Source organism: Balaenoptera musculus, chromosome 6 (assembly GCF_009873245.2).
Source record: "Balaenoptera musculus isolate JJ_BM4_2016_0621 chromosome 6, mBalMus1.pri.v3, whole genome shotgun sequence".
Lineage (NCBI taxonomy): Eukaryota > Metazoa > Chordata > Mammalia > Artiodactyla > Balaenopteridae > Balaenoptera > Balaenoptera musculus.
In genome coordinates this window covers 51260584-51272296 of record NC_045790.1, presented here as the reverse complement: position 1 = coordinate 51272296, position 11713 = coordinate 51260584, and the positions used below count along the sequence as shown (strand labels likewise).

The 11713-nt window shown below is 41.7% G+C and overlaps 1 protein-coding gene across 1 annotated transcript in view; it reads left to right on the top strand.

Annotated features, from left to right (window-relative positions):
* The first annotated feature begins 4283 nt into the window (after window positions 1-4283).
* The window catches only part of CCDC171 (coiled-coil domain containing 171), a 368650-nt gene continuing 361220 nt past the window's right edge, over window positions 4284-11713 (top strand). The window contains 2 exon segments of the mRNA XM_036856768.1: window positions 4284-4617; window positions 6064-6120. The gene's annotated coding sequence lies outside the window, so the exon portion shown is untranslated.

Genomic DNA, 11713 nt, shown 5'->3' with positions numbered 1-11713 from the left:
TAATCCATAAAAAGGTATATTTTTTCATATTAACATAGAAATGTATTAAAGCTGTATTGTTAAGTTAAAAAAAAAATCTATCTACCTACCTCCCTACCTACCTATCAATAGCAGTGATGTGCTGGAGCTGGCTCCCACAGGACTCTTGAGAGCCAAATGTACATATTTCTTCTGAACTCTGCAGTCAAGAGACTGCATGTTGGTTGCCTGAAATTAGCCACAGTGGCAGTATTTAGTATACATCAAGGAAATCAGCACACCACTGGCTTCAAATAACAGAAAACATGACTAGCACAGACTTGAATTCTAAGACCATTAATTGTTTTGGTCAGAAGGAAGTCCAGGAATGGATCAGAAACTAAGGAGTGTCATGGAGCATCAAGGCTCTTTTTATTCTCACCTCCGTAGGCGTGCCCTTACATTTCATTGTTCAGAACTGGTAACACAGCCAACCCTAGCTACCAGGGAGCTTTGGAGAGCCAGTAGCGAGCAGGAGGAAATAGGATAGATCAGACCATTGATCTCCTTAAGTTCTACCTATTACTGCTGCAAACAAATTAAGGTTTTCAGCAAGGATGGTGTAGGAAATGGAAAAGCAGTGTCTGCTACTATTGTGTGTATGCACACGTGCGTAAATATAGAAATAAATGAATAAATGTGCCTTCTTTAAAACGTATTTATTTATGCATCAAAATGTTATATTAGAAATATAATACATTCCTAACAGTTTTAAAATCTAGACTGGGAAGGTAGGACTTGGGGGAGAATTTTACTTTTAAAATTGCCCTGACTTAAGTGACCATGTATTTATTATTGGAACAAAGGATAAAGACGTATGCTTTTTTGAAAAAAATTAGAATACATGTGAAACCACTTAGCATAGTGCTTGGCACATATGTTTAATAAATAATGTTATCTTTTATATTAGCCTATATATCTTAAAACTTTTAATATAAGTCCATATCTACCTCTTATTATATTTATTTGTGTTTTCTGTTGCTGATGTGAATGAGAGGGAAGATTTATTGTGAGATAAGAGAAGGTAAGGCTGGAAAGGCAGGTAGGGACAAGAATAAGGGCCCTTGATGGATGGAGGAAAAGTATGGGTTTTATCCAGTAAGGACTGAGGAGCCATTAAAAGAATTAATGAAGGGTAACGTAATCAGAGTTATGCTTCAGAAGGATCATTTCCGTTATAGCACACAGTATGGGGATTGAAGGAGCAAAGAACCAGAGCCACCAACAGCAACAATTATGGCAGGGCTCGCAGTTGTAACAATTGATACCAAAGCAGCGTAATAATCAAGCACCTGGTGTTTGAACCTTCTGGGAGAGGTTACTAGGGTCAAAAGGATGTGGCTCATCTGGTGTTAAAAAACCCTGTGGCTCACATGTACACAATCAGCTCCTAACACTCCCTTAGTGCCAGAAAGGTGCATATGTGCCCTTAGGCCTGCTTTTGATTTTTTTCTATTTTTTGATCTTCTCCTCTCATACTTCCCGGTTTAAAAATGCCCTAGATGTTAGTTGTCAACTTGTAAAAATGTTGAGAATTTGCACAGAAGGAGGAGGTGGGTGACTTGCGTCAGCCACAGCAAAGGTCCTGATTACAGGTGTCTGGATATGAAACAATAAGGAAACAAATAAATGAAGATGATTAGTGGGAGGCATAGAAAGACCACAGGAGACAAAGTAAGTAGGATTTAGTAATTCTCAGATGAAGGAATTGAGAGCCTGAGAGAGAAGAAAGATTCTCTAAGTTTTTTTTGTTCGGTTGTCTGAGATTATAAGTTTTATAAATAGGTAGAGCAGTTTGTGGGGCTCCAGTGAGAAGCTGAGAAAGATCATTAAGTTTTAGATATATTGAACTCAATACTGACAGACATTAAAATGACACTGTTCAAATGAGAGTTAAAAAGTCAAGGTCAGACCTCAGCTTATGATATTATGGTATGTGAGGTGGACATAAAGAATTGAAAGTTGCGGACCCAGAGTTCACACTTGCAGGAATGGATGACATCACCAAGAAAGGTACTATGGTAAATGGTGAAGGTTGAGGGCAAAACTGAGAAAGTATACCCTTAAGGGGCAAGGTGATAATGGTTTCCTGAGCAGCAGCAAAAAGGTCAGAGAGCTGCCTAAACCCTGAGTCTCACCTATGCTGGAGAGAAATCTGAGGGTGATCAAAGTGTCAGCGAACTCAAGGAGCCTGGGATTTGGTAATGAGGTCATTATTGACTGTGAAAGCTGTTTTGGAAGAGTGGGGGTGATGGATCCAATAGTATCTCAAGAGAAAGAATGAGATGAGAATTGTGACTCGAGGCTAAAAGAAAAGTGGGCTAGACAGCATCTTTCTGTACAGCTTTCCTAAGTAGTAGCATGTTAGGCAAACAAGAGACAACAAAGAATTGACCTTGTAACTACTAGAAAAACACAGAAAACCTCGAAGTATTTGATAACAGTCTGATTTATTGTTTAATTATTAAAACTTTTCTGCTCAACATCCTTCATTTAGCTCTGTTGCTTGGTAAACTACGTATGACCTAGACGGCCCTCTGTGATCTGGGTTCTGCTTACTTCTCCAGCCTGACATCTTACTCCCCACATCCGCTACCCCAAGACCGCACACAGAGCTTTGTTCAGTTTCCCAAATGCCTCTTGCTGTTTCCTGTCCTGTTTGCAGCTTCCATGTCTTCCAATTCCTTTTAACTTGGTGAATCTATGACTACCTTCCCAAACTGAACTCAAAGTTCTCTATAAAGCCTTTCTGGTTGTTCAGGGTTGATATTATACTTCCCTTTTCTGAATCCCACTGTACCTATATCATATATCCTGCATTTCTACCATCTAGTTCTGGGCTGGGTATATAGTCTGTATTCAATAAATGCTGAATGAACAAATACACGAAGATTGCAAGTCTTCATGTTGCATCCATTTTTTTCATTTTAAAAAAGTGTGCAGTATAGTACATTTGGCATTTCTTGCTGTACAATATTCAATTTTGTGATTTTGCTAAAACACAAATAAAAAATTTATATTATTTAAAACTTGTAAAGTAAAAAAAGCCCTAATATCATTAGTCTGTTGTAATTGTCCATTTCGTTTCTAAATGTTAGAGTGGGCTCTTTTCTCCTTTCCATAAACTCTTTTCTTTGAAGAAATTATCCTCTTTCTGGCTAAACTGTTAGGAAGTGGGATGTGCCTCCTTCCCTAATCTAAATGACTAAACTCAAGCCAATTAAAGTTTCAGAGTTTCAATGTCACAGGAATCAAGGAGGTTTTAATCTCAGGGAGACAGGGAAAAGACGGCCGCTACACCTGGTTTCAGGTTGATTACAAGCCACAAGGCACTATTTAGCATAAAAGGTTCTTTTTGTATTAAACACCTTTTCGGGAGGAGGAGGAGGTGGTGGTGCTGAAGATGAAATCCTGAGTCAAAATCCCGCCAATTTGCATTGTTCTTTGGGGAACAGGCTTTCAAAAGCCAAGGAACAAAAGAGGATTTGGTTTTCCAATCTCCCTGAGGCAGCAGCGGCTACCAGGAGAAACCAAAGTATAAATTATCAACGAGGAAAGCGTGTGTGGGGTGCGTGTGTGTATGTGTGTGTGTCGGGGGTGGGGAAGAGGAGGAGGGTAGGAAAGGGAGCTGGAGCACTTGCTAAGGCTCTGAGGACTTTTTCGCGAGGTACCTCGTTACGTAATATTTATAACGAAAGGCGCTGCAGCAGCACCAGCGAGCTGGCCCGCAGTTTCCGTCCCCGTTTACAACCACCAGCTGGGATACAATGGGGATGGGAGGAGGGGACTAGAAGCCTCCGGCAGGCGGCGAGCGGTGTAAACAGCGGGAAACCAACCACTGGTGCAGAAGCGAGCCCAGAGAATTTTCCCCGGTTCTGGCACCAGACCACGGACCCCGCGGGGCTGTACTGACCCTACGGATCAGCAGGGGAGCCAGCTTAAAAATACAGCATCTGGGATCCGACCTCTTAAGATTTTTATTCAGTAGGCGGAGAAAAGGAGCTAGAGCTTAGAAACCTGCCTTTTCAGTCGTCTCTCTGGGGATTCTGGGACGGTGACCCGGGCACCTCACACTGAGACCACCACACTGGAACGTGGGCCGAGGGGTCCTCAGGCAGGGGGAGAAAGAGGGGCCCGCGCCAGGCGCGGGACCGCGCGCGGTCGCGAGCGCGCCGCTCCCCAGCAACAGCGCATGCGCCGGTCGCCTTCCAGCGAAGCCGCGCAGCTTCGCGGGCCCGGATCTTCCAATCGGAGCCCGGCGTTCTCCGAGTGCGTATCCTGGGGCAGCCGGCTGCCGGAGGCGGGAGGAAAGGGGCTCCCCGGGCCCGGGCGGGGCCGGGGCCAGCGAAAGTCTGCGGAGGTCTGCGAGGGAAGTCGAGTCTCCGGAAGTGGCAGTTGTAAACACCATCTCGCTGGGGCTGGTCTCCCTCTTGTTCCCCCCTGTGCTCTTTGTTTCCCCTCCCTGGGTCTTAGAGTCCGTCGTGTTCCAACAGTTTTTGCTCTGACCCCGCGGTCTGCCTGGGCCTCTTTCTGCCTTTGAGATCCGAAGCTGCCCCAGGGGTCTTGGGTGTGCAGTCTGGATCACGGGAGACCCCTGAGGTAACCACCGGGTGTGGGGTTTTGGAGGAGAAAGATTTGGGCGGGGAGGTGTTGAGAGGAAAGGTATAGGGGGCTGCAGTGTGGGTTATGGGGACCCCGAGTTAGTTTGAGGCTGTTCTGTGGCAGTTCGTGTCGTCTCTGGGGACACACCTCCAGCCCCCTGGGCCGGGCTTCTGCGCCCACCTGGAGGAAGATCTTCCTGGAGCATCCTAGCCAAAGACCGCTGTCTCAGTACCCAGACGACTGGGTAGGGACCAGAGGGCAGGACCCAGAGGGCCTGGACTTGGAGCTTCTTAGGTTTACAACTCCGGACTGCTGGGCTCTTTCCCTCTCAAGAATCAGTAAGTCCTTCGAGGACAAGGACCAGGTCTTTTTCATCCCTTTTTAATAAAAATGCCAGCCACGCCCTAGACATTCTATAAATGCTCGGTAAACGAAAGAAAGAGTTTATGCTAGGCTGTCTTCTGTAGCTTCTACACCAGGACTCTTAGGAGACAGAAGAGAGGGCTGTGAGTTTTTCCCGGGCTGTGCAATTTCTGCAGAAGTGGAGCCTACTTTTGACTGTTCTTTATTTATTCCATGTGATATTTATCCTAGGCAAATACACTTTTTTTCTCGTTTTAAGCAGATCTCCAATGATAACTGCGTAAGTTTACTTGAGAAGCAATTTCATTAGGTGTCTGACTCTTTTGAAGACATTACACATCGATGTTTTATAGTTGTTTTCATAATCTTGGCGAAAAGAACCTAGCATTTTTTGTCACTTGTTTTATTGAACAGTTAGTGCCTAATAACAACAAAAGCCTAGAGTCGGAAATGCACTTGGTTTCCCATGAAATGAAGAGGAAACAAAGGCAGTGCAACCTTCTAAAAGGAAAGATGAAGGCAGTAATTTTAGTCTGAAGCTTTCTGTATTAGTCTGGTGGAGGCTTTTATTAGCTGTGTGACCTCAGGCAAATCACCTAAGCTCCCTGGGCATTAAGATGCCTTATCTGTCAGATAAGGAGGATGGACTTGGTCTCTAAAGTCCCATTTAATTCTAAAATACTGACTGCCTCAGCCCATTTGTCTTGGTCTTGTTTTCATGAAAGAACCAAACATCTTTTTTAAAGGTGAAATGTATAAGTTTGCTGATAGACACCCACAACACAGTTGTGGTTACTGTTGAAGACAGCACTGTGTTATGAAAGAGGATGGATTTAGGAGTCAGCCAGAATATGAGCTTGAATTCTAACCCTCCCACTGTTTATCTTTACACAAGTTACTCAACCTCTCCAAGCCTCAGTGTTCTCATCTGTGAAATGTGCATAATAATCTCTGGGGTTATTGGGAAGATTCACTGAGATCAGGTATGCTTAATGTAGTGTCTGGCATGTAGGAAGTGCTCAATAATAGCTTTTATCTTTTCATCCTCCCTGCCCCTCCCTTTTCCCCTGATCTGTGCAGACACATTGAGAGAGATGAGTATATTCTGGATGACCAACAGAAGGACTCAAATGTGAGGTAGGAAAACTTAGTACCAGTGATGACTCTGAAATCTAAAGCAGAATTGTCTTACTTACTCTCGGGATGTCCAGACCATTGATCTCTTGGCTTCAGTTGCCCTATTACCTATTTCTAAAAACTTCTTATTGAAGAATGATATACATAACATCCCCTCATCTATTTCAGTGGGAATGGTGAGAATAGTCCAACTTCACTACCAGGAGAAGATTAAGATATTAACACATTAACATAAAAAGCTGATTTAAGCTTTGCTGTTATCCATCACTGCCCAAAGGATGCCCTGGTTTTGGCCCAGCCCTGTGGAAATTCCATCCAGATTGAGAAATCCACTGGAAGTCTGAGTCATCTCTCGTTAAGAAGACCCTGACTTGTAGTTAGTTTGGAAGTGTGAAAGAATGATCTGTGTTTAAGATATCTGCAGTATCGAGCAGAGTGCTTCCCTGACAAGCACGGGAAGCCATGGGGTGAGCCATGTCTTGAAGGTCAATAGCAAGGCACACAGCAGAGCTCTGGAGTCAGGGATTTCTCATTCTAGGTGGATTGATGGGGCTTTGAATCCTGACTTTGTCACTTACTAGAGATGTGACTTGGGACAAGTGACTGAATTATCTTTAAGCCCCAGTTTCCCCCTGGTATAAAATGGGGATATTAATGGTATCTTCCCTTGGGGTTGGTGTAGCGTGAAATGAGATAATCTGTAGAGTCTTGAGCATGATACCTGGAGAAGGGTTGTTTGCCACAGTAGGAATGATGACAGCAGGGAGTGGCTTTGGGGTATCAATTTGTTCATAGATAATGATGAATACTTTCAAATGGAAAGCATTATTTAAAGAGTTACACAGATATTGAGGCTGAAGAGAAAGGCTGTCATTGATTGCATATCATAAGAAATTTTTAATTACACATATAGATTAGTCAAATTATTGTTTATCTTGTAACATTTCATAGGGAAGTTTCAAGTAAAGCTAGGAACATGTATTTATGTGGGGACCCTGCATTTCTTTGGCTTAGCTAAATGAAAATATTCCACTGATGTTTTCATTACTGTACCTAGCTACTTTAGCTTCCTCATCATTTCCTCTTTCCATTCTTGTGAAAGAAAAGGGAGATTTTGCTCCATCTCTGCTATATTCAATAGCATAGAAGTCCCATCATAGTTTAAATTCAACCACAGACCTACATTTGGCCCTTTGTTGATTTAGTTTTCCTAAAATACAGGTAGGCCCTTGAACCCTAGTGTCATCAAGAGCTGATATCAGAGAGGGGAAGAAAATAAGAGTTTGCTAAAGGAGGCTATAGACAGCATATATTTTTTATGATGATGAATTTAAAAAATTGGGATATAATTCACAACATAAAATTCTCCATTTTAAAGTATACAATTTGATGGTTTTCAATATATTCACTAAGCTGTACAGCAATCACCATTATCTAATTCCAGAACATTTCCATCACCGCCCACCCCCCCCACCCCCCCACCAAAAGAATCCTCATAACCTGCTAGAAGTCAGACCCAATTCCCCCTCTCTCTACCCTCTGATAACCACAAGTCTGTTTTCTGTTTCTATAGATTTACCTATTCTGGAAATTTCACATAAATGAAGTTATACAATATGTGGCCTTTTGCATCTGGCTTCTTTCACTTAGCATAATGTTTTCAACGTTCATCTATGTTGTGGCATATGTTGGTACTTCATTTCTTTTTATCGTTGAATAATATTTCATATTTTGTTTATATATGGGCCAATTGATGGATATTTGGGTTGTTTTCACTTTTTGGCTATTTATGAACAATGGTGCTATGAACATTTGTGTACAAGTTTTTGTTAAAGTCCAGTAATTATCTTAGAATGTGTCGTCTTGTTGGTTGTGCTGGGTTAGTATTCTCAGATATGCAGTTTGTTTGTTGAAAGTGTGGATTAAAATCTTTTTGTATTTCAGGACAGTTTTCTTGAATTACAGTTTTTAGTGTTTGTTCTGTTTCCCTTGCTTTGATCTTCTTATTCAGGGACTCCTGTTGTCCGCATGTTGGTTATTCTTTGGGTATTTTCAGTATTTTTTCACTTTCTCTTGAATCATTTTGATCTCTTTCTTAAATTTTTATTTAAAAATTTTACTTCTTTTTCGTTTCATATGTCCTTAAAGGCATTTTTTTGAACATGTGTATTTACTCTTGTTCCCTCTAATTTAATCTTCCTTGAGAAATGATTTTTAATTTCTAATTCTTTCTGATCTTTTTCACCTTATTTCTGAGGTTTTTTTTTTTTTTTAATTATTTATTTTTATTTTTGGCTGTGTTGGGTCTTCGTTTCTGTGGGAGGGCTTCCTCTACTTGCGGCGAGCGGGGGCCACTCTTCATCGCGGTGCACGGGCCTCTCACTGTTGCGGCCTCTCTTGTTGCAGAGCACAAGCTCCAGACACGCAGGCTCAGTAGCTGTGGCTCACCGGCCTAGTTGCTCCGCGGCATGTGGGATCTTCCCAGACCAGGGCTCGAACCTGTGTCCCCTGCATTAGCAGGCAGATTCTCAACCACTGCGCCACCAGGGAAGCCCTATTTCTGAGGTTTTTTAAAATTTTATTTTAATTTTTCTGATATTTATATTTATTTATTTATTTAAGAGAAGTCAGTTCAGTATTTAAGTGCCTTATTCAGTCTCTAATTTTGATTCCTATTCTTTCATGCCTTATACCATTTTGTTAATGTCTTGTAGCTCATTTTGAAATACTAAGTTATGATTTTCATCTGTTTTGTGGGCATGTCTTTCTGTCATTCTTTCATTTATAGGAGTCCATTCTGTTCCTTACTCTCTATTTCCTTATGTTTGTATGGGATTTGACCACCCTACTTTTCTGTTGCTTATTTTTATGAAAGGTTAGTTTACCTGAACTTTGAGCAAGGTTCAGGAAAGCTTTTCTAACTTCACAGAACCCTGTCTTTTGTTTATTGTGAGTGTTAAAAACTATGGTGGCTTGGTTCTGAGATTTCCTTGTCCTATTTCCTCCTACAGTTTGGTCTGGGCCATCTCTTTACTTTGTCTTCATTGCCCCTATCCTGCTCAGTTTTGATTCCAGCCTCTACTGATTCTCATTAGTGTGGGCCCCTGTCCAGGAAGTAACTTGACAGGTCAGTTATGAAGGTCTGTGAGGCTGGACTGTACCAACCCTTTCAGGACTCTCTTACCATACGCCTGTTTCATGTGCCAGTTTCAGCTGCTGCTCTCAGGTTGTACTACAGTGCTTTCCATTAACTGTCTGTTGACCCTTTGGGGGTCCTTTCAGATGCATACTTGTTATTTTCCTCTGCTTTCTTCTCTGTAGATACCGCCACTCTGTGCAGGTTTTGTGGCTGTTGGTGGTTTGCCCTTATTCATTTGTATTTTGTAATTATTTGTTTTCTGTAAATATTGCCCACTTTTCTCTATCTAGTTACCTTAGATAGGATTTTTATAAACTCTGTTATGTAAATTAATTAGGAAATTAAACTATAGAAAAACAAAGAGACTTTATAAAAGACACACACAGGCAGGGCTGGGGTAAGAACCCATTTTGCAGTTTACATGTCACTCTTTTTTTTTTCTATTTAACCCTGCAAAAGCATTTTCAAGCTTCTTATACATATTAGTTTTCTTTTGTTATGTAACAAGTTACCAAAAAGTTAGTGGCTTCAAACAGCCCTCATTTATTATTTCTCAGTCTCTGTAGGTCAGGAATCTCGGCACCGCTTAGGTGTGCCCTCTGTTCAGAGTTTCACTAAGTTGCTGTCAAGGTGCTGCTGGCTGTGTTCTCATCTGGAGGCTTGACTGGAAAGAATCTGCTACCCAGTTCATCCAGGTTGTTGGCAGAATGTATTTCCTGTTGGCATCTGTATGACCGAGGGATCCGGCTTTTTACTGCCTGTGGGTTGGAGGCTGCCTGCAGTTCCCTGCCATGTGGCCCGCTCCGTAGGCAGTTCACAGCGTGACAGTGTGCTTCTTCACGATCAGCTAGAGGTTGTCTGTCACTTCACTCTGCTAGGATAGAGTCTTATATAACATAGTATAATCATGGGAGTGCAGCCTGTCACCTTTGCCATATCCTGTTGGTCAGAAGCAAGTCACAGGTTCTGCCCGCAGTAAAGGGAAGGGTATTATACAAGAGAGAAACACCAGGGGGCAGAGATCATGGGGACCATCTACCTACTACGTTATCTGTACAGTGATCTGGAAGTTAATGAAACTTGCACCTGAGCTATAGAAGACGATTTTCTCTCTAGAAGACCATTCAGATTTGAAGATGTTACATAGCAAAATAATACACTGAAAAATGGTGGTTGCCTTCAATTTAGCTTTATTGAAACAACTATGTTAAACTTTGGTAAACTACCTCTTCCCACACTTCTCTGCCCAAGATCAAAACAAAACAAAAAACGCAGACATTATTGAGGCCCTAAGTATATAAATTCTTTTCCTGTGAGGTAAAGAGAGGTTCTGTTTGTGCCTGTTGTGACACATATGCGTATGTGTGTGTATTTCATCCTTTTCACAAAAATAGAGACATTTTATATATACTTTTGAGCCTTGTACATTACTCTTAAGTATGGAACAGTCCCTTCTAACTCTTTTACTTCCATTCTGAAGGCAGTTCCTCTGGAGTCTGAGCTTTGGGGACATGGTGGTAAGATGAAAAGATTTTGGGACTCAGTATCAGAAGAGCTTGATTGAGTCCTTGGTGTCCCCTACTTAGTAGCTGACTGGCCTTAGGCAAGTCATTTAAGAAGCCTTTCTGAATTAGATGAGTTTCTGTAATTGAAATGAGGATAATGAACCTCAGGTAAGGTAATTTATAGTTTAACTGTATCAACAATGACCTTGTAGAAAGAGCTTGGGCTTTAGAGTTAGATAGATAGATAGTAGTGAGTTGGAATTTTGGTTCTGTAACTATGTGTCTTTTGACAAATTACTTCTAATCTCTTAGTTTTCTCTGTTGAAAAGGATAATCTTTACATTGCAGTGTTGTAAGGGTTGGAGTTATACATAGAACTATGTATAAATAAAGTACCAAACACAGTGCTTGGCATTTTACTAGGTGCTCAATAGATTAATGATAGTGGTGTTAGCTTGTCTACCACTATTCCCAAACTTCGTATTTAGGTCCCTGGAGAAATGGGATTTTTTTCCCCCCATCTTGGTAAAAGTTCTGTCTTCTTTGTCCTAGGTCAAACTGTTCTGCATCAGCTGTGTGAATCACTGACTGTTTTGAAGATCCCTTAGTGTTTGGCTGTAGGAGCCATTAGTCAGTTCTCAGTACTGTGTTTTGAGTCTACATCTCAGTTGGCTTATTTGAGTCTCTTTTCTTTCAGTGATCTCTCTCAGGGTTGTTTATTGGGAGCAGGGACAGATCAGTTTAGATTTTTTTGGGGGGGGGCATCTTCTAGCTATCCCTGTATACCTACAATTTTACTAAACAATTCTGTTTTTTTTCATAATGGTGTGCCTTGGTGGGTCATTTATCACTCAGTGTCCTGGCCTCTCAATGGGCCCTTTTAATTTTTATTTATTTATTTTTTTGGTTGCGCCACATGACTTGCGAGATCTTAGTCCCCCACCAGGGA